The following is a 24,239-nucleotide window of genomic DNA, read 5'->3' on the forward strand; positions in this document are numbered from 1 at the left end:
TGCCTGCTTGCATGAATACCTTAACAGTGTGATTGGCTGATGAGCCTGGCTCAGGCAGAGTGAATGAGGGAAAGATGTGTATATCTGGGGACCGCTCACTTACCAATTTGTTTTGTAGCTAAAGTCGAAGCTTAGCAAGAAGAAGCTGCTCCTTGAAGCCCAGCAGCTAGAGAAGTCTGCTGCTGCATTTCTTCAACAATCTGAAAGATTTTGTGTCTCCCAAGGACTGATCCAGAGAGGACCTGCACAGAAGACCTTTCCCCAAGCTACGAGAGACCATCATGCAACACTGCTAATCTTCATCAAAGAATCCTGGAAGACAGTCCTGTGTGCCTACCATCTGCAGAAGGGGTCTTAGAAGTCCAGATGAGGAGTGCTGGACAGCTCGAGCCAGAGAAGTCCATTGGTGTCACTCAGGGTCCAGAGGTGCATTTTGTGACCCGTGGAAGCCGTTGCTGTCTACCACCCAGAAGAGGGGGTACCCAGGCATAGTGCTGCTGGACACCCAGAGCTGTGAAAGTTCCAAACAGCCTAAGAACGTTTAAAAAAACATCCTTGCCGTCACCACTGATCATTGTTTCCCACCGGATAGAGCCCAGAGTCATGGGATACCATGGAAGGTTCACCGGTGGGTTTCCTTCCACAGGAAGCTATCGAAATTCTCCCCAAGGTCCAGACTTGGTGAGAGTCTGAGGTGCACTCCAGTGGTCGAGTCCAGGTCACCAGAACAAATCCAGAGGTCTATGCTGTGGCTGCAGCACCGAAGAACCGAAAGTCGGAAAACCGTGATATTCCAAAACAAGACACCAAAAGTGACCTATGCACTCGTCACCACCAGAAGTAATCGAAGCGTCCCAGCAGTCCTATCTTCATCCACCAAGCCTTTAAGGAGACCACAGCAGGTTTCTTCTTCAAAGGGCTTCTACAGTCGGAGAAATCGTCGACCAAAGCAGAGCACCTGCAAAGAGCCAAACTGCAGCCATTCCGAAAGAATTTGGTTCCTTTTTATTCTTGAACTCAGCATCCAAGTGGCTCCTTCTTCTAAAAGGGTCCATCATCAGAGGGAATCGTTGAGTAATGCCAAGAAACTCTGCCACTTTGCCTGCCAAGACCCAAAATGTACGGTGGCGAGAAAGAGCATCTTCTAGCCTCAGTAGTCATCCAGGGGTCCAAGAGTCATCTTGGATCCTGTTCTCCTGCAGCCTCTCAGCTACTTTGGGGTGGTAGAACCTTTTAAAGAAAGCACAAGATTGTTAAACAATATTGGACTGGGCTGTAAAAGACAACACAAGTTACTCCCTAACTTTTCTTTTACAGGTTGCCCAGGTGGGGTCGTCCTCACTCACAATTACTTGTCTAGTCTAAAGAAAGCATTCTGCCACTTTTCATAACTAACTTGCCTTTTTTTCCTATTCTGTGCTGGTTACACCTTATTTAATAATTCACCTGCCATTTAAAACTGTCTGTAGTTAGTGCAGTTCTTACTGAATTTAAGTAGTGTGTTTTACCACCTAGAGTGTATATATTTACCATTCTCTGAATAAGAATTCCATGTACAAAGTGTTATTATTTATATGTATATATTGTTGGTAGACATAGCAACCCTTATTTTATATAAAGAAGCTGTGTTATCACCTAACAGTGTGTTGACATTCTTTGTGGGGGTTTTAGGAAAACACTGTACTTAAGAACCTGCCTGCATCAACTCCTCAAATCTTAAGCCTCGCTTCTTGTCATGTTTACCAAATTGAGAGTCTTGCTGGAGTTGTTTTGTGCCTTTACCCTACCATATAGGTGGCATAAGTACAGATACCCCCCTCCATTCTTTACAGTGACAGTAACACAAGACATTTGAAGTCCTTTAAACCTGCAGGCATGTGCTATAAGTGACTGCAATTACTTAGACATGTCTTATTTGTGTTAAACCTCACCAAGTTTGTAGTTGACATTTTTAACTGTGCATTGGTGGTTTATGTGCACTCATTGCAATCTTACTTCCTGCAGTGTACCTCTTATGAAGATCTATTGAAGTTTCAGATATTAATAACACATCTGGATGTCAGTCTGGTAAGTGCTGAGTTTTTCTCCCTGTGCAACATTACTTGTAGATGTATGCCAGATGGAAATGTGCATATCTCCCTTTTCTGTTTCGTTTATCATAATCATAGGAAAATCATTGTAAACCACCAATTTGAATAAAAAAAAATATGTATGCTGTTAATATCCAAACTAGGAATTATAATGCCTAACCCGTGCATCTTTGTAGAGGAAATTGGAAAAAAAAACATTATCTTTAATCAGCTTTCAGAAGTGAGCTCCCACCCCAACCCAAGATAGCCTCTATAAATCGTTGCCTCTAAAATAACAGAATAGGTTGCACCGTATTCGGTGCTTGTCAGCTCACATGTAAATGCACTCAAGCGAGTGAGCATATTGACACAATGCGCCTCATTATAAGTGATTCAGATCAAAAATATTGGTGCTGGTAACAAGTTAACGTACCTTTTCCAGACCGGGTCACTGCAAGTCTGCCGGTAGGGGCACTGAACTACCGTCAGGCCTGACTTGCCAGGAGTTCAGGCATCTACCAGCGGGTTTTTCACTGAAGTACTGGCACCGTTAACAACAGTGCCAGTGCTTCAGGGTCCCCACTCCCGTGGAGTCCTAATGGACTTCATGGGAAAGGTAACTTACCATACCACCACTACTTGTGAAATCCCCGTAGCCCTGGGATGTCAGGTGGCAGTAACGGTAATACAAGGTTGGCGGCAACCCGCCGGTGGTACCGGTGGGTTGCTACCAACCTCGTAATGATGCCCAATGTTGGACTCCGAAATAAAGTTTCCCATTGCTCTGGGTCAGTGTGCTGAAGACAAATTCCTTTATCAGGTCACAGAATTATGATGTGACTTGCAATATCCTTTTTAGATGGAATAGGGAACATTTCTTTTTTTCCTTATAACAAATATAATTCCCCTTAATGCCTGGTCTCTTTCTTAATCGAATGTAAGAGAACTTTCAGTTGCTAATACTTATAACCAATATGGAATCTGGATTAAAAAACATAATGAAATAATGTGCTTAATCATTTTAATTAAATGAATCCAAAAATGTTTTGTATTTTAAAATAAGTAATAACAGGCATAAAAGAAACATACTACTACAAAAAGGCAGTCAAATATCACAAAAGCCATTTTGCACCAATGAAATGTAAAAGGTGAACATGGCTTTAATTAAGTTCTGCAGTGACAGCTGGAATTCTGCTCTGTGCTGACGGAAGCAGCCGACATTGTCACAACTGAAGCGTAATAACTGAACGCAAAGTCCCAGGTTGCAATGTATTCAAAATGGACACGTATTTGCAATTGTTGTTAAAGATCTGAATGGCCACATTGTAACCTCATGATAGGTTGCAGTGAAACCGGAAGTGAAAATTCCTTTGTCTTGCAGCTCAAAAGGAAGTATATCAATAGATTCCACCAGACATGTAGTCATCAAGTATTTAACGGTTGTTCCGGGCAAGCAACAACTCTTTACAAAAAGGAAATTGTCTATGCAGGCTTTAGATGTGGTGTACAGAATCTGGGCAGCAGGCAGCGAATTTTTGAGATCAATACTGCCAACACAGAAGTACTTTTCACAATGTTACACTTCATGAATTGTTGCAAAGCCTGCTTATTGCGAATGCAAATTCCAGAATGGAGGGGTGGTAGCCTTGTAGGCCACAATACCAGTATTTGCTGCAGCGTTCATCAAGGCACAGATGCAAAATGTGCCTCATTGCCATTCATATTTACAAGGCAGACATCATTACACGTGGGAATGTCTTAATATATTCTGCGTAGTGCAAAGGATTGGCTGGATCTCAGTGTTGCAATCAGAACAGCAGTTACATCGAGTTGTGGAAATTATGCTTTTTATTCCAGACAGAGAGAGAGACTTCTATGCTCTCGCTCTTTACCCAAAAAATTGATGTTAATATATATGTTTGTGGTTGTATGGTTATTTGAGTAAATAGGTGGATGGATTGGTGAGCTTGCATTTACTTAGGTGTATGAATAGTTGGGTGAATGTGCGGATGAGTTTGAATGTGTTTTTGTGTCAGTCTGTTAGTGGGCCCAAGTTTAGATCAATTTTTTGTGTGTCTGTATATGTGTGGTGTGTATTGTAGTGGATGAATGGGTAGGTTTGTATACAAGGATTTATTTGCATATTGGTGGATGGATGTTGTAAGTCAGTGTGCACTTTTGTGTGGGTTTGAGGTATGTATGGGGATGGGTGACTCAATATATGGTGCACTGATGACCCTGCTGCCATTCAATGATTGGCATGATCGTTGATATACCGTCCTTATTTATCACTTGTTAATGCTGTAAGATATAAAACCAATGTATACTCTCATTTAATGAAGTATAAAACTGGGAAGGTTCCTTTTTTCATGTATTTGATCCCAGAACTGTGGCTTGCTCTCCATACATTCGGCCTCATCACAAGTCTGGGTGTAATCCAGCACAATTACCGCTGAGCGCTAATAGCGTTACTGCTCGGTCGCGCGGAGGAATTATTGCTGCATCACAACCTGCCGTGAAAACGCCCCTGACTCCAGCGATAACGCTATTAGCGCCCGGCAGCAACTGCGCCAAAATAAGGGCTACCACCGAGAAAGCGCCACTAATAGCGCTGACGCCAGCAATCCCAGCGCTATAAGCGCTGACGGAAATTGTATCACTGTCAGAACGGGAAGCATAGAGGCAACCATTTTGAAAAACACAATCCATTAGAAATCTCCACTTCCTGCAGCCATCCGGACCTGGAAAGCAGCACACACGTCTCAGTAGAGAAGAGGAGGCAAGGGGGTTGAACATGGCCTGAGAAAGCCTACATTTAGTGAAGGGGAGCTTGTGGCCCTCACAGAGGAGCAAGTGGGCCACTGTGAGGAGCTGTACGGAAGCAGGCAAAGAAAGACCAGTTTCCAGCAGCAGACAACAATCTGGAACACCATTACCCAGAAGGTGACAGCAGTTTCCAGTGTATCCTGTGATGGTGAGACCTGCTGCAAGAGGTGTAACGACCTGTGGGTAAGGGTGCAGGGACTGCAGTACCAACACCGCTGTGAGTCCCTTGCGACAGGAGTAGGCACTGTTGAGCCATTGGTCCTCACCACCTGGGAGGAGAAATGTAGTAGGGTGCTGGACCTCGAGGGGATAGAAGGAGTCAGCAGTGTGGATGCAGGTGCCAGAAGGCATGAGGTGAGTGACACCCCCCCAACATATGCATGCACAAATGACAACCCGGCATCAGTGGGCAGGGACATAAAGTCAGCAGACCCCGAAGCTGGGCATGCCGACAGGGCAGAGTTACGTGGTGGCACATCAGCCGCCCTCAACTACAGACATGGGGCATGGCACCAAGGGCATCCCCGAGCATCACAGCAGCAGGAAGTGCAGGCAAAAGAACCAAACAAATGCCATGCGTACCAGACTCCGAATGGTGCACACTGTGCCAGCGGAATTTAGGTGGGTGAGCGACCATGACACTGTGCAGCAGTCACCCCAGTATGAAGCTGTCCCAGTAGGCCTGCCCCATGAGGGCATGGCAGACAAGCCACAGGGAAGTGCACGTCCCACACACAGACATGTGCCTAGCCTTCCAATCACTGTGCAACACAGTACAGCCCTTCTGGCTGCGCAGCATTGCCCCATAGCCATGACAGTGCCATGGAACAAGCCACCCCTCCAATCCCCATCATGTGAAGGCCACCCGGGCAGGGCATGTGCCATGAAGGTCCACAGACATGCATGTCAGACATAATCCAGCCCAGCATGGACCCCCTGCCATACCCAAACACAGGCCAATGACCAACAGGCCATGTGTCTCACACCCATCGCCACAACCAACCCCATGACAGTGGTCCCACATGCATCCTCCCATGGCCATCCATGCCCATTTACCCATATGTGGGGTCACACTCTATACCATTGAAATTGTGTCTTGCATGCCTAAACACATGGGGGAATCATGACTGATGACATTTCCTATATCCCTTCCAGGCACTCACACATTGCCAGAGGCCTCAGAGAAGGAGGAGGAGGAGGATGCAGGCCCATCAGGGAGTGGTACTTCAAGGCCCTCAAGGTCTGCCAACACCATCCCACCAAGGCACACACAATCCTCGCCTAGGCTTATGGGCTGCCGTGCAACGGCTGCAGCCGGCATGGCCAAGCGTTCAGATGGCACTGCAGGCCCTGTACCAGCACCAGCTGCCACCAGGAGTAGTGCAGGCCAAGCTGGACCCAAACCTGCAGCCGTATGCATGGACACAGAGCCAACAACTGCTGCCAGTGCCACAGAGGAGCCACAGGGGACAACAGCCCCGAGTCACCTGCCAAAGGCCTACACTCCCAAGGAAGCCTTCAACAAAGCCAGCGCATAGTGACACCAGAGGCGGATGTGGACAATCCATCTGATGGCTCACCTACATACAGCCCTGGCCCAGTGCAAAGCCCCCCACCCAGACTGCATAGTCCGTCACGCAGCGTGCTGGTGCAAAGGATGGATGATATGGAGCACAGACAGCAGGAGATGGAGGAGATTGGGCACACTCACTCTGCACACCTGCAGCCATCAGGGAGAGTATCCAAGGGGCAGCCCACAGGCTTGTGTGGCAAATGGTGCGGAACAGGGCCGAGATGAGTGCCAACATGTCCGCCCTGGCACTATATGCACAACGCGTCAGAAAAATTACGCAGGGTATCTCTGCCCGAGCGGAAGCCATCTGGCAGGGCAATAAGTTTCAACGCAGCAGAACTTGGTGAAAGGCTCCGTCCCGTCTACCTCCACCACACATTTGGAGGGGTCACAGCAGGACACGCTGCAATGACAGCCCCAGTGCCTTCTTTGCACAAAGTCACCAGGGGCCTGGAAAGGGGGGGTGCAGCGGACTGTGAATGACTCTGGAACACTGGCCGCCATCAGTGGGCATGTTGGGGAATTGGTGGTGGGAGAGGGGATAGTGTGCTGGGGAGTTTGTGATGGGAGTGGGAGGTGGGATAGTGTGCTGCAGAGTTGGTTGGAGGGGAGAGAGGGAATAGTTGGGACACTTCATTCCATAAAAACCATAAAAATTCATCAATGCAAGGTCATTCCTTATTGTGTCATTGTCGTGTTAAGTGGTTGGGGGGGTGTCACACAGTGGTACATGGCTTATGCCATGTTAAAGTGTCAAACAAAATTGTCTATCAGTCGCTGGCGTGCCATTCTCCCATCCCTCACGTCATCTCTGGCAATGCGTGCGTTTGCCTCTTCCTCAGGCACTATTTGCTCATCCTCTTGGGGTGGCCTGTCCACGTCAGGGAGTAGCAGAACATTTCTCCTCAGGCAGATATTGTGCAACATAGCACACACAAGCACAATTTACCCAACTTTCTCTGGAGCATACATCAGGGCTCCACCGATACAGTTGAGGCAGCGCAAAAGTGTATTCAGTCGGCCAAAGGTATGCTCGATGCAGACCCAGGTACTGCTGTGAGCGTGGTTTTAGACATTCTCTTGCAGTGTTTGAATCACGCAAAGGGGTCATTAGCCAGTGCAGCAGTGGGTATTCAGAGTTACGGCATGGGTGGAGGCATAGGCATTGCTCATTGTGTAATGTATCGTGGTGGACTTACACAAGATCAAGTCAGTGGAGCGCTTGTGCATGCAGATGTGCCTTCAATTTCATGGCATGTGTCTGTTCATGCACTGCCACTCATGCCATGCATTGTTCGTGCTTCACATGCACCCAGTTCACTTGCAGCATATATTACGTAGGGTATCTGTTGGTTTGTTTGTTTGTTTATTTATTTGTATAGTGCTCCAGACCCAGGTGTATGTGGGCGCTCAAGGATATGATTACAGGCATAGGTGAAGTACATTAGAACATTTGTGCAGCATTTATACAATTTACAGAAGTACAGTTAATGCAGATAGCAATCAGACAATATAATAGGTCGTGAGGGATATAAGTAGCAAGTACCCATAGATACGGGGGCTGTAGAAGCTAGTAACGGCAGAAGTGGGGTGGTGGTGAGTGAGTGCTAGTGTGGGAGTGAAGTATCCCGGACATGGTGGCTGTCATGTGGATGTGTTTTCAAACCGTGCATGGGGCATGTTCCTGGGCTCCCCATGGATACTCCCTTGGCGTCTGGTGGCAATGCAATGGGGGAGCATTGTGGGCTGGCCGCACATGGGTGCATGGCCATGGCACTGGCAGTGATGTTGTGCTGTGTGGGATTTCTGCAATTTTTCTGTTTTGCTTTTGTGGGTGCATGTTGCATTGTGGTAACTGTAGTCATGTTGGTGTAATTGGTTGATGTTGTATGTGTACTACTGTTTCTCCATGCAGGGAGGTCGAACATGTGCATGCTCCCTGGTCTGTACTGTAACATTGGTGCGGGAGGTTGTCAAATGCAGATTTTGCCTTTACTTGTCATGCCAGCCATTGTGTGGTCATTCAAACTCCACCCCTCCCCAATTATGGCATCTGACCCACAGCACATGTGTGCTAGCGTTTCTACTCACCCACTATCCATGCCCATTGTTTTCTGTTCCTCTCCATGTATCCTGGCATCGTGGGTGGAACCAGGGTAGCGGGCACAGCAGTGGGCAATGATGATGTTGGGGTCGCAGGTCACTTGCACATTCATGGAGTGGTAGTGCTTGCAATTTTCGGTACACTGCTTTGTGGGCTTGGGGGCCACCAGCACAACATGGGTACAGTCCAGGGCAGCAATCACAATTGGCATCTGGGCAATGGCATAGAACTGTGCCTTCATGGCAATGAGATGGACTGGGTTGGGAGGCAGTGGGATGTGATGTTGAACGTGCCACAGGTGGGCTTCAAGCACCTGGGCCAGCACTGCACAGAATGTGGGCTCTGCCATGCCGTGCATCAGGGCCACAGAGTGCTGGAAGGTGCCAGTTACAAGGATTGTAGGACGGACAATAGTTTCAGCAGTGGGGGCACAGCTGTCCGTGTGTTGATCCTGCAACCTATGTCGTTCTGTATTGTAGTGTGCAGCTCTGTTATGGTCTCGCTGTTCAGGTGGTACAGGGTGACCAACTGGCTGTCAGTGAGGGTCCAAGGTGAGTGCCTGATCCTGGGGATCGAGGCACGCCTTGCTTGGACTCTCCTCCTCCTCCTCCTGCTCACCCCCCACCTGCACTCTCTGTGCCCTGAATTGGTTGTCCTGCCTATGTGCTTCCAGGCGTAGCATGAGCATCTGCCTGTCCCAGTTCACACAGAGGCTAGTAGCAGCATTGCGTCGAAACAGTGTTTTGGGTGTGGTGTGACTTATGTAGCCATCTGGGGTGGATTGGGTTCCCATGTGGCTTAATTTCATGCACCTGTGTTTATTTACCTCCAGCTGGATGCTGGAGTAACTGTGCCATGTTTTCGGGGTATGTGCGCTGGTTTCCAGTGCTAATACTGCCAGACATGTAATTGTGATGTTGCTGTGCTTGCACCGCACGTGGCTGGCTGTAATTTTGCAGACTGTAATAGAGCAGGCTGTTATTGTGTCGGCTGATTTTACAGTCTGCAGTATTTATGCCAGCTCATGATCCAGCGGAGCGTTATTGGCGGCACTAATTCCGTTAACGACACTTTTAAGGGTTACCACCAGACCTGTGATGAGGTACATAATCTTTATAATCAGACAAACACAAGTGTGAAAGGGGTTGAGTATTGTCCCCCAAATTATGCTTCCAAAATGTGGCTTAGATGAGGCACCTTGTTTCACTTTCTAAAACAATATTTTTTTTAATTTTTCAAAAAGAGATTAAAATAATCCAGACGGTTTTCAAAAAATATTATTCAAAATACAAAAAGGGCACACTCACAAATAAGGATATTAAACATTTTTAGAGAACACTGTAGATATCAAACAATGTATTTGATACACTTGTCCAGTAAGGACAATGACAAAAAAAATAGTTCCGTCTTTTCTTATTTAAATCAAGAATATCTATTGTTACTGGGGATGATTTGTCCAGGAAATGATCTACTATTTTTTTGATCAAGCAAAACCAAAAGCTGAGTCGGCTACAATAGTGCTTGATGGGTCAATATGCAAGTGTCTGTAAAGATAACAATATGCCTTTGTTAGGACTAAGTTGAAGCTTTGTTCTTACGTTTCAAAACGCAAGGAGAACGCATTTCTAGTTTCAGTGATGAAGGTACATGTCATAAAATCTAACGCAGATTACAAGATTTCAATCCATTTTAAATAGAGGCCAACTTATTTATTTGTTTATAAATTTCAGTGTTAGTTGTTTGTTTCTAGACGTGCAGTCCATTTACACATAATGGAGAACAAAACACTAAGGTAACAGACTGGTAAAAAGCACCACTTGAAATATGGCCATCACAATAACAGACCCCATCCGGGGTGGACTAGGCAAAATGTTACACAATTATGGTCATAGCAGCAGCAGGTCTTTGTTGAACTTTTTATGGGCACATTAATTAACCATGCCACATTTCAGTTCTATTTTCAACTAAGTAGTGGTGTAATCTACAAAATACAAGGGAATTCTCTAAGGCCAGCACTCAATCCTAAAGGAATGTATACCAGGCACAATTTTCCACTTAACTGGCACCTGATTCATAAAAAAAGACACTTACCCATTAGAATTTATACCCAACTCAAGTACGCACGACTACTCCCATTAATGTATATGAAAACACGTACCTCCAAAACGAGAAAAGAAGATGGTGAAACACTTTTACATGTTACTGATCAGCCCCTTCAAATCCAACTAAGTCCCTTTACATCTGATGCACCTACACAACTCGCATATTACACATGCTCCACCTATTCTTGGGAGTAACTTCAGATGCAGGAGGTCACTGGTGAAGTCATGTATGATTTTCGCAAATTCCAAACAACTTACATCTGAGGACGGTGTCCAAAATGTGCATTTACCCTGCATGGCACAACACAAACCAACATACAGTCCACATGATACTGCCACAATTGTATGCACACACCTTCAAATTCAAGGGCACACCCACACAATCCTCCAAACACCAAATGGTACACCCATTGTCCCTGAGGGACTGCCCCAACAACACTGTGCATTCCTGATTATTAACTTCACAATGGCCATTTACAAAAGTATGAAGGAATCTGACAATTTCCCAGTAGAAAATGTTGCATATTCACATGCCATGTGTTTGAACTATGCTGGTCTGGAACATGCTACCTACAGGCATACGTAAACGGAAGTCTGTGAAAACAATTTTGAGCAGTGTTGCACAAAGCATGAACCACGCTCCCCCTGCTTGGCTTCCAAACGTGCCCAGACAAGCACGTGGAAGTTAGGCGAGGAGATGACAATACAAAACCACTGGCCAACCCCAACTGGAAACGCAGACAAAATATAATAAAGAGTTTGGTCTTTTGGGCTGTCTGTTGTCATGTCATATCCGTACTACAAACAATGTCATCAATTCATGTACACCAATGTAAACCACATTTGGAGCTACTGTGAACCGTGGCAGTACGCAGTGCTCTGCAACCATCACACGTGAGCATTCTGAGAGGGTGACCTGAAGGACATGCATCCAACGACATGAATGGAACACGTATCTTGCACACGCAGGCGGCATTGTGTCATACAGGCCACCCCTAGCAGATATACAAAATGGATATGTGCCAAATGTACATCTTCACTGACATCAATATTGCTTCACCATCGGCCAACATGCATTTCCCACATGCAACATACTGCAGACAGTGAAACAGCATGAGGATGGGTCCACACTGAACCCAGAGAAATATTTCATCAATTGATCTACATGTGTGTGCTTAAACATCATTATCACCAGCAGTCAGTTGTTTGAGTCAAGCAAAAAGACCACATTGGCACTGCCCCATATTTACAATGCATAATCCACCATCTTGCACAATCCTCAGTATAATATCAGTCATGCTGGCTTCTCCTAACACATGTCCCTTGGAAACCTATTCAACTACCTGCAGCCCACATGAACAGATCAATACATATTGGATATCCAACATGTTCACATGTGCAACAGGCCATCGTCCCCTTCTTCATACAGGTCAACCATCATGTATTCCCCCTTGTGGATGGGGAGTTGGCACACTTTGGTATCCTGCAACAACCAAACACCTTGATGCATTCACAAATCCATATGTAAAATGCAAGCACATTCTTCCCCCCACAAAAAATGATGGAACATTGTCCTCAAATACACATTCACATCTTTCTCAAACACAATGTTTGTTAAGATGTGCCTACTTCATGCACATTTCCATGGAATTACAATAATAATCCTCAAATGTGTTCAATATAAAATTAGTTGGATTGCATATTCACCGACATGGTCAAGTGACATCAGGCAGAATTAAACATATGCCTGTTATCCCCATGACTCCCTTCATCACTCCAGTACTTACCAATATGAAGCATCTATGTCTACTCAACATCATCTCTCAAACAAGCCTTTATTTACAAGAAACTATTTCAGCTATATAGAAGTCTCGAGAAACTCATTGCCGGCCTCAAGTCCTTTATTCCATCCAATGAAGACTCCAGCAGGGCGCACCATGCTTTTGCCAATAAAATAACAACTGCACGTAACAGAATATCCAACTCCCGGATTACTGACATCCAACAGGAAACACAGATACCAGAGAATAAAGACATTTCAGGTTTCTCCTTAAAATCAGTAACCTCAGTAAAGATATGTACTTTCCTTAACTCCATGCAGCTTACCTCTTGTCCTGGTGAGATCATGCCTGCCAAAATTATCTTGGGTCATCCTGGACTCTTCGCTCCTTTCTTGGCACATTTTGTTAACGCCTCTTTCAGCTATGGATTCGTCCCAGATACCATCAAGAAGGCTGTCGTTACACCCTTGCCTAAAAAACCTGGTCTGAACAAGGTAGCAACCTCCCAGCTTCAGCAACAACTTGAAGATTCTGGTATCCTCCATCCCAAGCAATCTGGCTTCCAAGCAAATCACGGAACAGAAACAGCTTTATTAGACTTCCAGATGCACATGCATGTTGTGGTGGGAGAAAGCAGGTCTGGGCTGCTGATTCTTTTAGATCTATTGGCCGCCTTTGACCTGCTTGACCACAGGTCCTTACTGGACACTCTGTCTACCATCCGCAAGTGCTCAGAAGGGGCTAGAATATGGATCAGCTCCTTCTTGAGTGACAGGTACCCACGGGAATGCTGGGGTGATGCGGTTTTCTGAAATTGAGTCAATACATTATGGTGACCCACAGTGGCTTGTTTGTCTCCCACATTGTTCAATCATTGCAAAAAGCCCATCTGCGATAATCTATTTACCCAGGGTCTCCATTTCACAAACTACGTGGATGACACTCAACAGCTGATGGATTTCAGTGGAGACTACAAGGCTGACTCATTCAGACTAGTTGACATCTTTGGCCTGATAAAAAGATGGATGTCCAGTAAGTGAACAGCGCCAAGACAGAGCTGATGATCTTTGGATCTACAAAGTCTACCTTCGGGTCTGGTGCGCATTATAAATGATTAAACAAACAAACAAACAAACGAAGGCCAGAGCCAAGTTGGGTCCAGAGTACACCCACATGTACATTGAAGGAAACCACATATACATCATGGATAAGGTTAAGATGTTGGAGGTGTATGCCGAAGCCTCTCTTGGCTCCAACGCACATGTTTACGGAGTGGACAGTGGCACATGGTACCACCTCAAGGTGTTGAGGCAGGCCAAACCACTATCTTTGGGTTTCCTACAATTTATTAGAGAGCCCACTCATATAAAGGGACATACCCTTGATTGGCTCACCACCCATAACCTTAATTTAACTGATATAGAAATGTCACTGTGTCCTTGGTCGGACGATTTCTGCGTTTATTTTCAGACCTGCATCAATCTTTTTCTAATAAAACAAGCGGTCACAAAGGTATTTCCTCCAGTCAGAAGTTATAAGAATTTGACTTTAGAGAATCTTACAACTTGGGCTAAATCTCTGAATGAAGAAATTCATATCACTGAAAGTCTTGAGTATATTACCGACACGCTAGTCAAATCATTGAAAGCCGTCACAGAGACCTAAGCTCCCCTTAAGAATAAATGCCTGGTGAAACGCAAAAAAAAAAACCCTGGTTTAACGATGATGTTTTTTTTTTAACTCTTTTTATTGATTTTACAATATGTTAAACATTTCCCCAACTGTTCCCTCCTCCCTCTTCCCTCCCTCCCCCAGAGGCGACTTCTGGGCTGTCCCTGGTCCATTCCTTTCATGGACCGGGCTCTGTAGTTCATTGCAGATCCAAAAGTTTTAGGTGCTGGGAGCACCACACAACCCGAAAGTCATCTTTGAGAAAGGCTAAAGTTTCTCCCCAATCTTTTGCGAAGTTATGCACATTATTGTTCATGGCATACATTGCCCATTCCAGGGATATGATTTCCGATATCTTCCTCAGCCAGTCCTGCATCATGGGTACCTCTGGACCTTTCCACCTCTGCGCTATTATTGTCATAGCTGGGAGCGTTAGGACCACTCTCGCCTTTTCGCAAGATCTGGGTTCCCTCGCTGCGGCACCCCCTCTGATTCCTAATAGTATCTGTTCTGGTGGTCTGCTATCTCCTGGCCCGTAGGCCTGCTCCTGCACCCTCTGCACTTCCCTCCAGAATGGCTCAATTTTTGGGCATCTCCACCAGATATGCTCTGGTGTGCCATCCAACCCGTATGCCCTCTAGCAGTCCCCTGAAGTTCCCGGATATATCTTATGAAGGAGGGCTGGTGTATAGTGCCAGCTGAATAATATCTTATACCATGCTTTTTGCAACGGGGATGCTCTTGCCAGTTTAGGGATCATCCTCCACAGCCTCTCCCATTCCTCCCTTCCAATCTCCCTGCCTAGGATCTGCTCCCATCTCCGCATGTACGGCCACTGTTGCCTAGTAGTTGCATTGTCTAGTATCCTATACAGGTTGGATATTAGCCCCTTGGATCCATCATTGGATAGGAGGAATTTTTTTAACTGTGTTGTCTTCCTGACCGCTGCCTCTTTGTTTCGTGGTTCAGTACCCAATGCCCTATTTCTGCATACCTGAACCTCTCCCCTTCCTTCACTGCAAATTCCCTTTTACATTCTTCAAACGAGAGTATTCCCTCCCCCAGGAGCCTGTCTCCCAGCTTCCTGCACCCCCTTCTTGCCATTGTTTAAATACCCCCTTTTCTAGCCCGGGTGTAAAGTCCCCGTTGTTGAATATAGGTGTAAAGGGGGACGAGAAGTTCATTATTCCCTTAGTTCCCACTAGTTTATCCCAATTGTCAGCCACTAATTTGGTATGGTACTTTCGTATAAATACTTTGGCCTATGCTGTTTCGGTAGCCACAGTACTTCTGCCAGTTAATGATGCACTACGGCCCTGTCCATTTTCACCCATTGCTTATTTTGCGTGGCCTCCCCCTCCTGGAGCCATTCTCTAATCACCTGTAGCTGCGTGGCCTCATAGTACTGCTGGCAATTTGGTAGCGCTAGCCCCCCCCTCCCATCTGGGTGCCATCAATAAGTGTCTACTGTGCCTCGCTCTATTCCCATCCACTCATTGGTCAGGACCTTTATCTCCCTGAACAAACTTGTTGGTATCACCTGAGGGATCACCTGGAATAAATACAGCAATCGTGGAAGTGTAACCATTTTGATTCCAGCCAGCTGTCCCACCCACGAGACCCGGAGGTTCCTCTACCTATGAAAGCCCCCCTTAATGCCCTTCAGCAACGGGGGATAGTTAGCTGCATACCAACCCGCAAGGGTCCCTGTGATTCTCACTCCCAGGTATCTGATTCCTCCCGGGCTCCACACAACAGGGGTGGCTGCCCTCAGTGTGTCACGGGCCCCTGCCCTCAGGGTTAAGTTCAAGAGTTCAGATTTGCCAACGTTGACCTTCAGACCTGAGATCTGATGTTGTCCGCCGTTTGCCTGCCTCTTATAAATCCCGCCTGATCTGGGTGGATCAGGTCCGGGAGATGGTTCTCTAGTCTGTTTGGCAAGATATTTGTACAGATGTTGGCATCAACGTTTATCAATGCAATGGGTCTGTAAGATGTTCTCTCCTCTGGGTCTTTGTTAGGTTTAAGGATAAGGGTTAGTCTGGCCTCCTCCATGGACGGGGTTATTCTACCTGTAGACTTGAATGTATTGAAAACATATGTCAGGGGTGGGGTTAGTTCGGTTGCGACTGTTTTGTAGAAAGCTGCCATATAGCCGTCTGGGGCTGGGGCCTTATTCAATGGCAAGTTACCGATAACCCTCCTTACTTCATCCTCTGTGATTTCCCGGTTGAGGGTCTCTTGTGCCTCCCTCCCAATGTTATGCATCAATACCCTTTCCAGGAATTCCACCTGTAGGTGGGCCTGAGGGTTTTGTGATGTGTATAGGGATTCATAAAACTTTGCTAATGTTTCCTGGATGTCGCCCGCCCGTGTGACCCGCACCCCTGTTCGCGTTTTCAACACTGTGATTGCGTTTTTTGACTTCGCCCCCTCAGTAAGCGCGCTAAAAGTGCATCTGCCTTATTCGCTTTGACGTAATACTTTTGACAGACGGTGAGCAGTGCGCCCTCTGCCTTTGTAGTTCGAAAGACCTCTAGTTGCCCTAGTGCCCGTCTATACTCCCTCATTGAGGACCTAGTAGTGGTTGTTCCTGCACTTTGCCTTGCCGCCTCCACCTGCGCCTCAAGCTGTACCTGCAGCGCCTTTAGCTGCTTTTCCCTCTGTGCCTTTGCTGCTATCAATCCCCCCCTAAACGTAGCTTTGAGGGCATCCCATCTTATATCTTCTCCCGTTTTCCCCCTTCTGTTATTTGCAAAGAAGCTCTTGATTTTCCCTTCTATTTCTTCTCTGAGTACCGGGTCCCTAAGTAGGAACTTTGGGTATTTCCATCCCCACACCCCTCTTTCCTTGCGCCCTAGACCCATTTGAATGGAAACAATCTTGTGGTACGCTATTCCAATGGGACCCGTCTTCACCTCCCGAATCCGTCCTATCAAGCCTGTTGAGACCCAAATGTAGTCCATTCTAGATTGTGTCCTGTGGACTCCTGAGAGATAAGTGCAGCCCTCCTCTTCCCCATTCAGCTACAGTCATACATCCCGTAGCCCTGCCCTCTCGATATTATCCCTTATTTCTGCTGACATCACAGCTCCCCCTCCCCTCCCAGAACCCCCCGACCTATCGCGCTCCCTATCCCAAGCTATATTGAGGTCTCCCATCAGGATTATTTGGTCCGATACTTTGTTTTCCAATACCCCCAGGACGCGCCTCACAATCTTCTCTTGGACTGATTTTGTTGCATACACTACAGCCATGGTGTAGGAGAGGTCCTGAAACATCCTCCAGACTATAATATACCTACCCTCCTTGTCCAGTAGGACTTCAATGATTCTGAAATCCATTGTGTTTTTGATGGCTAAGGCCACTCCCACCGTTTTATTCTTTCCAGATGCATGCAAGATCTGGTCGAACCCTCGTAACTTTAGTCGACCCTGGTCTTTTTGAACGAGGTGTGTTTCTTGCAGCCCCAGAACATCCGGCCCCTTTTTCCTTGTGAATTGTTCTAGTTTCCTCTTAAGGGGGGTATTAAGCCCCCTGACGTTATGTGTTAACCACTTGAATGGTTATCGATTCATCCTTGTCCCTGGCTTGCCGATGTCCCCCATTTTTCCTTTCTTTGTGAGCTTCCCCCACACCCCTCTCCCCTGTTATTTCCCCCCACTCTCCCCATTTGTTGTCCCCGTCCCCCTCTTTGCCCGAACCGCACCCCTTTCCCTCCCCCTCCCTGTCTTAACTGGGTCCTCAACCTTCTCCGCTCTCTCTCTCCCTCCTCAATGGGTCTCATCGCCCTTGCTGGCCCCAAAATGTTTTAATGTTTGCCCCCCTTGCTCTGTTACCACCTTTAGAGGCCCACCACCCCTGTGTTGAATTCAGGGCTCTTCTTGTGCCCCTCCTGCTGTTTCCCCTTCAGTTTCCTCATTCCTCCCTTTCGGTGATGGTCCCCCCACCCATGTCCCCTTCTTCTTTTCTCTCCCACCGTTGTCCACTCCCATGGTGTAGGCCTTGGCCTATTGTCCTTAGTCTGCACTCCGGTTCCAGTAGGTCCTTCCTCAAGGTCCATTTGCACGATGTCCGCCCCCTTCTGTGCTGAGGTGATGCGTTTTTGGCTCCCTTCCCAGTCGAATACCACACCAAACGGGAAAGTCCACTTGTATCGGATTCTGTGCTCATTGAGTACTTTTGGCACCAGGGCCATCTGTCCTCTCTTTGTAAGTGTGCTACTTGATAGGTCTTGATACAGTGCTATTTGTTGGCCTTTTTACATTATTGGTTCCCGCTTCCTCGCCGCCTGAAGGACTGCTTCATTCTGTGCATACCTAGCAAAGTCTGCCAGTATGTCCGTTCGTCTTGCAGCGGGGCCTTTGACCTGTCTCCCAACTCTATGGATGCGGTCTAGCTCAACCCTATCTGGGGTCGTCTCTCCCAGTATCTCAGAAAAAATGTACTGCACTTCCTGCTTTAGTTCTTTGTCTGCTACCGACTCCGGCAGCATTTTCACTCTTATGTTGATCCTTCGGGATCTATTTTCCATATCCTCCATAAGGAGCTCCAGCTTTCGGTTGGCTACGTCGAGTCGCTCAATGGCTTCGCTGTTGATCATTGTCTCCTTGTCTACTTCTTATAGGCCTTTTTCTAGGAGGTCTGTCCTTTCGCCCAATTGTCGCATATCCTGTCTGATCTCCCCTAGGGCCTCGTTCAAGTCCGTTCGCATATGTTGGAATTGATCCTGGAATGTTTTGGCTAGGTTAGTCTGCAACGTGTGCATCTCCCCATGAAGTCCCTCCTCGACATCGGGGACGACCCCTCCGTGGCCTCTAGGGTGTCACATTCCATTGCCCCTTCTTGGCTGCTTTTTGCTGCTTCTCTAGCGTCCTGTGTTGGCCACATAGAGCGGAGAGTGCCTGGTGTGTCCCCCAGGGTTTGGGGTACCTTCCCACCTTTCCCCTTGGATTTCACAGTCATAGCTCTCCTGTCCATTGCGGGCTCTTGCCGATTCCCTGTATTCCTTTAATGGCCTGTGTCACTGGTTCTCTTTTTAGGGTCCGGGGCCTGTTCTCCACGTCTTCAGCCACTCACTGGGTACGCTCCCTCCTCTAGCTTTCATCCGTCTCTTCCACCCCCTGGCACCTCTATCCAGGTCTCAGCCTGTTTAAGGCAGTTCCCCAATGCTTTCTCCTAGACTCCCTTCTGGTGTTCAACGCAATTCCATTGCTTCTCCTTGATGTGGCTGTGGCTTCTCTGGCCCTTGAGCCTTAGCCCCGAGTCTGCACTGGCATCAGTTCAGGAAACGGAGTCCCTTTAGGCTCGGGGGCCCGGTGGCAGAGTTCTTGTTGGGTATGTGCCTCGCTGCTGGCCCACCTTTATTAGTGCTAATTGTTGATCGGGTATATATCTTCAGTACAGAGACTCAGGTCTCGGCTCCTGCTCTTTGGTCCCTTGCCCTTTGCTTCGCCACATTAGGGGCCTCCTCACTGCACCTGGAGCTGGCAGGCCTTAATGCCCGCCTGCCAGTGTGCTTTGGGGGAGATGGCTTCGTCCGCCCCTTCTGGGCACCTCCCATTCCCTGTCCAGTCATGCCTCCCCCCCATGAAGCTGGGATCCCTTCTGCTCCGGGATGGTATCCCTGGGGTCCCGCACTCACTGCTCCCTCCTGATTGCTCCAGTTAAGCCTCCAGCCGCCACAACGCTCCCCTCAGGGGCTCTGGTCCTGCTCCTCACTTCGCCCTTCAGTGCCTTCCTCCCTCCGCACTCTGCTTCACGCACCCTTCTCTAGGCGTGGCGCCTCTGGTCCTTGTGGCAGGGCACCGCTGCCTCAACCTTTCCTTACCAGTAACCGGTGCTGCGTCCCCGCTTGATGATCGCGGAGGGCGCGACTTGTCCTGCTGCGCCTCTCCGCCGGCCGAAATGCTGCTAAGGCCCGTGGGGCCACTCCTCGTTGAGGCATCGCTATCTTTCCCCTGTTCCCTCCCGTTACAGGGGGTTCGCTCACTGCTGCTCCTCCTCACTGGTCTCCAACTCCAGCCCTAGACCAGGCTTGCAGGACCGTCTCAGCTCAGGGTCCGTTCTGGGCGAGTGCCTCCTTCTTTCCCCCTGCTTCCATGTCTGCTGTCGGGCGAGCACCTCCTCCGCTGCATAGTCGCCCAGCTGGTGCAGCATGTTTGGCAGGGTCTCGTGCACCAGGAAGGGTCGCATGCGTGGGGGCGCAATGCTTTCTGTTCCGCCCCTCCTTCTCGCACCGTGCTGCTGCTGGGGGGAGCCTTAAAAATCCTGATTCAGGGTGCAGGCAGGGTGGTGTGGGCGCCTGCACCAGCTTAGGTCCAGGAGAGAGCTGGCGGCACGTCTACACTGTGCCGGTGGCCATTTTTGAATCTTAACGATAATCTTATGGAGCTCAAGGCTAAACAAATTAAATCCTTTTATGACTGGTGACAATTTCGTGATCTGCCAAGCTTGGACAACTATATAAAAGCAGCTCTTATTTATAAAGTGGAAATCTTTGCAGCAAAAAAGGAATCAATGAATGGTAGAATTCTAAATGCCACATCTGATAGCAAAGAGTTATTTAAAAGTTTAAAAGAGCAGGAGACGCCTAAGGGCCCTAACCAAGATCCCATTCTCAAGAATGAGACGTGGTGTACAGACATTCAGTCTTCCAGTTTCAAGAAACTGGAAAAAATCAAAGTGACCATTCAAGAGAAAAATCAGTCCCTTAGCAAAGAAGAATGTGAATCAAAGGCCCTTAACAGCACCTAAAAAGGATGGAACAACTCATACCTTTAATATCTCTCCTGTCTCAGAACCAGATCTAGCTAAGATAATTTCTCAACTTAAAATTACCAGTTGCAAAGGTGATCCTTGTTCCGCTGTAATTATCAAGGAATATTCTCCCCTGCTCATCACAGCCCTCACTAAATTTGTAAATTCTTCCTCCTGACCTTAAAAGTGCTTGGATTACCCCTTTATTAAAGAAAGCCAATCATGCCAATTACAGACCCATTTCAAATACCCCATTTTTGTTAAAAATCTTAAATAGCGTTGCTTACAACCAGATCTCTCAGCATCTTAACACCTCCCAGATTCTACACAAATTCCAATAGGGACTTTGTCAAAATCATGGGACAGAGACGGCACTCTTAGCCCTAAAATCCCAGTTGTTACAAGCATTGGATAGCGGTCAAACCTCACTACTTACAATTTTAGATCTATCGGCAGCGTTTGATCTGGTGGATCATTCCATCTTGACCACCAGGTTAAGGGATATCGTGCATTTCTCAGCCCAAGCCATCCAATGGGTCCCATCATTCCTGAGTGGCAGACAGGTGAGAGTGACGAGTGAGCTAGCCGAATCAAAACCAATGCCTTTGCTTTATGGGGTCCCGCCGGGAGCCTGCGTGTCACCATGCTTCTATAGCATCTTTATGGTCCCCTTCTTCCAAACGTTGGAACAAGAGGGGAATTTATTTGCCAACTATGCGGATGACGCCAATGCGTTATCGCTATTACAGGATCTCATGAGGCTGACGAAAAAAATATTTATAAAGTATATCGTGTCAGAAAAGGGGGATGGTTATGAACGGACTGGCACTGAACAGTGCAAAGACGGCGCTCATGATTGTTAGATCAGATCTTAAACTGGCCAAACTTTATCCAATGTACAGCAGCTTTAATATAGATGAATGTGATATCAAGGTTAAAAATAAAGTAAAGACTCTGGGCGTTGTGCTAGACAAAAATTTGAATAAGGTGTAAGTGAGCAGCCTGGTGTCATCATCATTTTATTACATCAAACTGCTGCGCCATATCCGTCCACCAATCCCAGAAAGAAATTCAGAAACACTAGCAAGAGCCATTATTTGTTCTAAGATACATTATTGTTGTAGTCTTCTAGCTCGCTCCTCCCAAACTGACCTTCATTGCCTCCAGGTGATCCTGAACAGAGCTATAAGAGTGGTGAAAAGACTGAATCAGAAGGACCACCTCTCAGATGCAAGACGGAGACTGCATTGGCTGCCGGTACAGGCTAGAGTGCATTTTTAGGATGCTCCTAATCACTCAGAAATGCCTTGTGGGTCAGATGCCAAGCTATCTTATCTAATTATTAACCCCTCCAGTACTTCCATATAAGATGGTTTGTACTGGTTCTGTTCATAACATTTGACTAGTAAAGATATAATGGGAAACAACTTTGCTCACGCCTACAGCTCAAACCTCTGGATGGATTTTCACCAAATTTGCGGCAGGAGCGGCGGATTGGTCCCGAAAGTGGGATTTTGTAAATTTGGGGAAATCTGTCCAGTATTTTTTCTTAAAACAGGCAAACTGTAAGTCAAAAGAATTAGTGATATCTGGCTCCGGTCTGCGGACCCATTTCCCTGTTCAGTCTGCGGAGAGTGATTTGATTGGCTCATCCGGCGATGTGAAGTCTGCGGACATCGGGCGTGTCCGCTGATTGGATGGGGAAAAGTGTGAAATGTGTCAGTTTTCCTGAAACGCCTGCCATGTTGGATTTGCAGACTTTTGCATACACTTGTCAAACGACCCAGGCGGTAAGTTACCGCCTGGGCCGTGACTTTACCACCATGGCGTAAACTACGTTTACGCCATGGTGGTTGGCGGACTTACCGCCCCATTCCGACCTTGGCGGGGCGGTAAGTCCCCAATCCCCGTTTACCCTTCCCCATTCCCATTTTTGCCCCATAGGGCATAATGGGAGTGGGGAAGGCGTTAATTACGCCACCGTAAATTACGGTGGCGTAATTAACTCCATGGTCCCTTAGCGCCATGGATTTTAACACCTGCTAAAAGCAGGTGTTAAAAGCTCCATGGCGCTAAGGGACCTCGTACTCAGGCGGTAAGGGTCGGCGCTCTTTACGCTGCCGTAAACCCCTTACCGCCTGGGTCGTAATGAGGCCCAAAAAGTCTCTGGGGAGGTAGGGGGTGATGAGGATGGGATGGGATATGGCCATAAGAAGTCAAAAAACGTGCAGCTTTTCACTGTAAAAGTCCCTGAATGGTCCAGATGTTTGCGGGCAGTCCTGTGAAGTTCGCGAGCATCTGTGCCTATTTCTGTGTGACAGGGTTCGTGAAAAGCAGTTCTTGGATGGCGTATGACTTTGATACCACTCAATGAAACTGCATGACGTTTTGGAATTCCGTTCTAGACCTGGGTCCCAACAGTTTGGCAAATTTTGTTGGGATTCTGTCTAGAGGGGGCAAAATTAGAGGGGGGGTCCCAAAATATTGTAAAGGCTTAGAAATGTGGTGCAATTTGACGAAAAAGTTTTCAATTTTCTTTTAGATCTAGATATACATGGTTTTATAAAGTTTGGTGGGATTTTGTCAAGACAGGGCTAAATTAGAGGGGGCCTCAACATTATAGATCCAACCTTGAATGTTTGTGTAATTGGAATTTGTCAAGTGAGGGCTAAGTTATATAACTATTGCATGTGCATACATTTGACACTTTTGAAAAAATAAAACATGGATGGATTTCCAGCAAATTTGTTTAAGGAGCATTGGCAAGGACCTTAAAGCATGGTTTTGAAAATGTGCCCGTGTTTTATTTTTTGACAAGTGTCCTACTGTAGGTACAAAAATACTGATATACCTTTGGTGACTGAGGTATAGTCTGTGGCCATGGGCAGTGGCCAGATTTTCCGGGTCATGGAATAAGGTCATGACCTGGACAATCTGGCTAGTGGCCATTATAGGTTTGAAAGGGAAGAAAATGTGCTTGTGGTAATATGGTTCTCTATGCACCTTCTGCAGGCTGCCAGGGAAAGCGAAGAGGGGCCCTGTACAGTGGCTGGAATGGGGGATAATCTTCCGGAGACAACGTTTTTTCATTGAATTTCATAGGTTTTTATGAGTGAAACTTAACCATAACATCCCTTTAACAAAGTTTTTTCATTGAATTTCATATGTTTTTATTAGTGCAATTTAACCATAATGTCCCTTTAACAAAGTTTTTTCATTGAATTTCATAGGTTTTTATTAGTGCAACTTAACCATAACGTCCCTTTAACAAAGCTTTTTCATTGAATATAAATATAATGAAAACACTCTTTGTCAAAGAGATGTTATGGTTACAAGTCAAACCGAAAAACCTCA

This window comes from Ambystoma mexicanum, chromosome 3p, assembly GCF_040938575.1.
Source record: "Ambystoma mexicanum isolate Mex_15411 chromosome 3p, UKY_AmexF1_1, whole genome shotgun sequence".
Lineage (NCBI taxonomy): Eukaryota > Metazoa > Chordata > Amphibia > Caudata > Ambystomatidae > Ambystoma > Ambystoma mexicanum.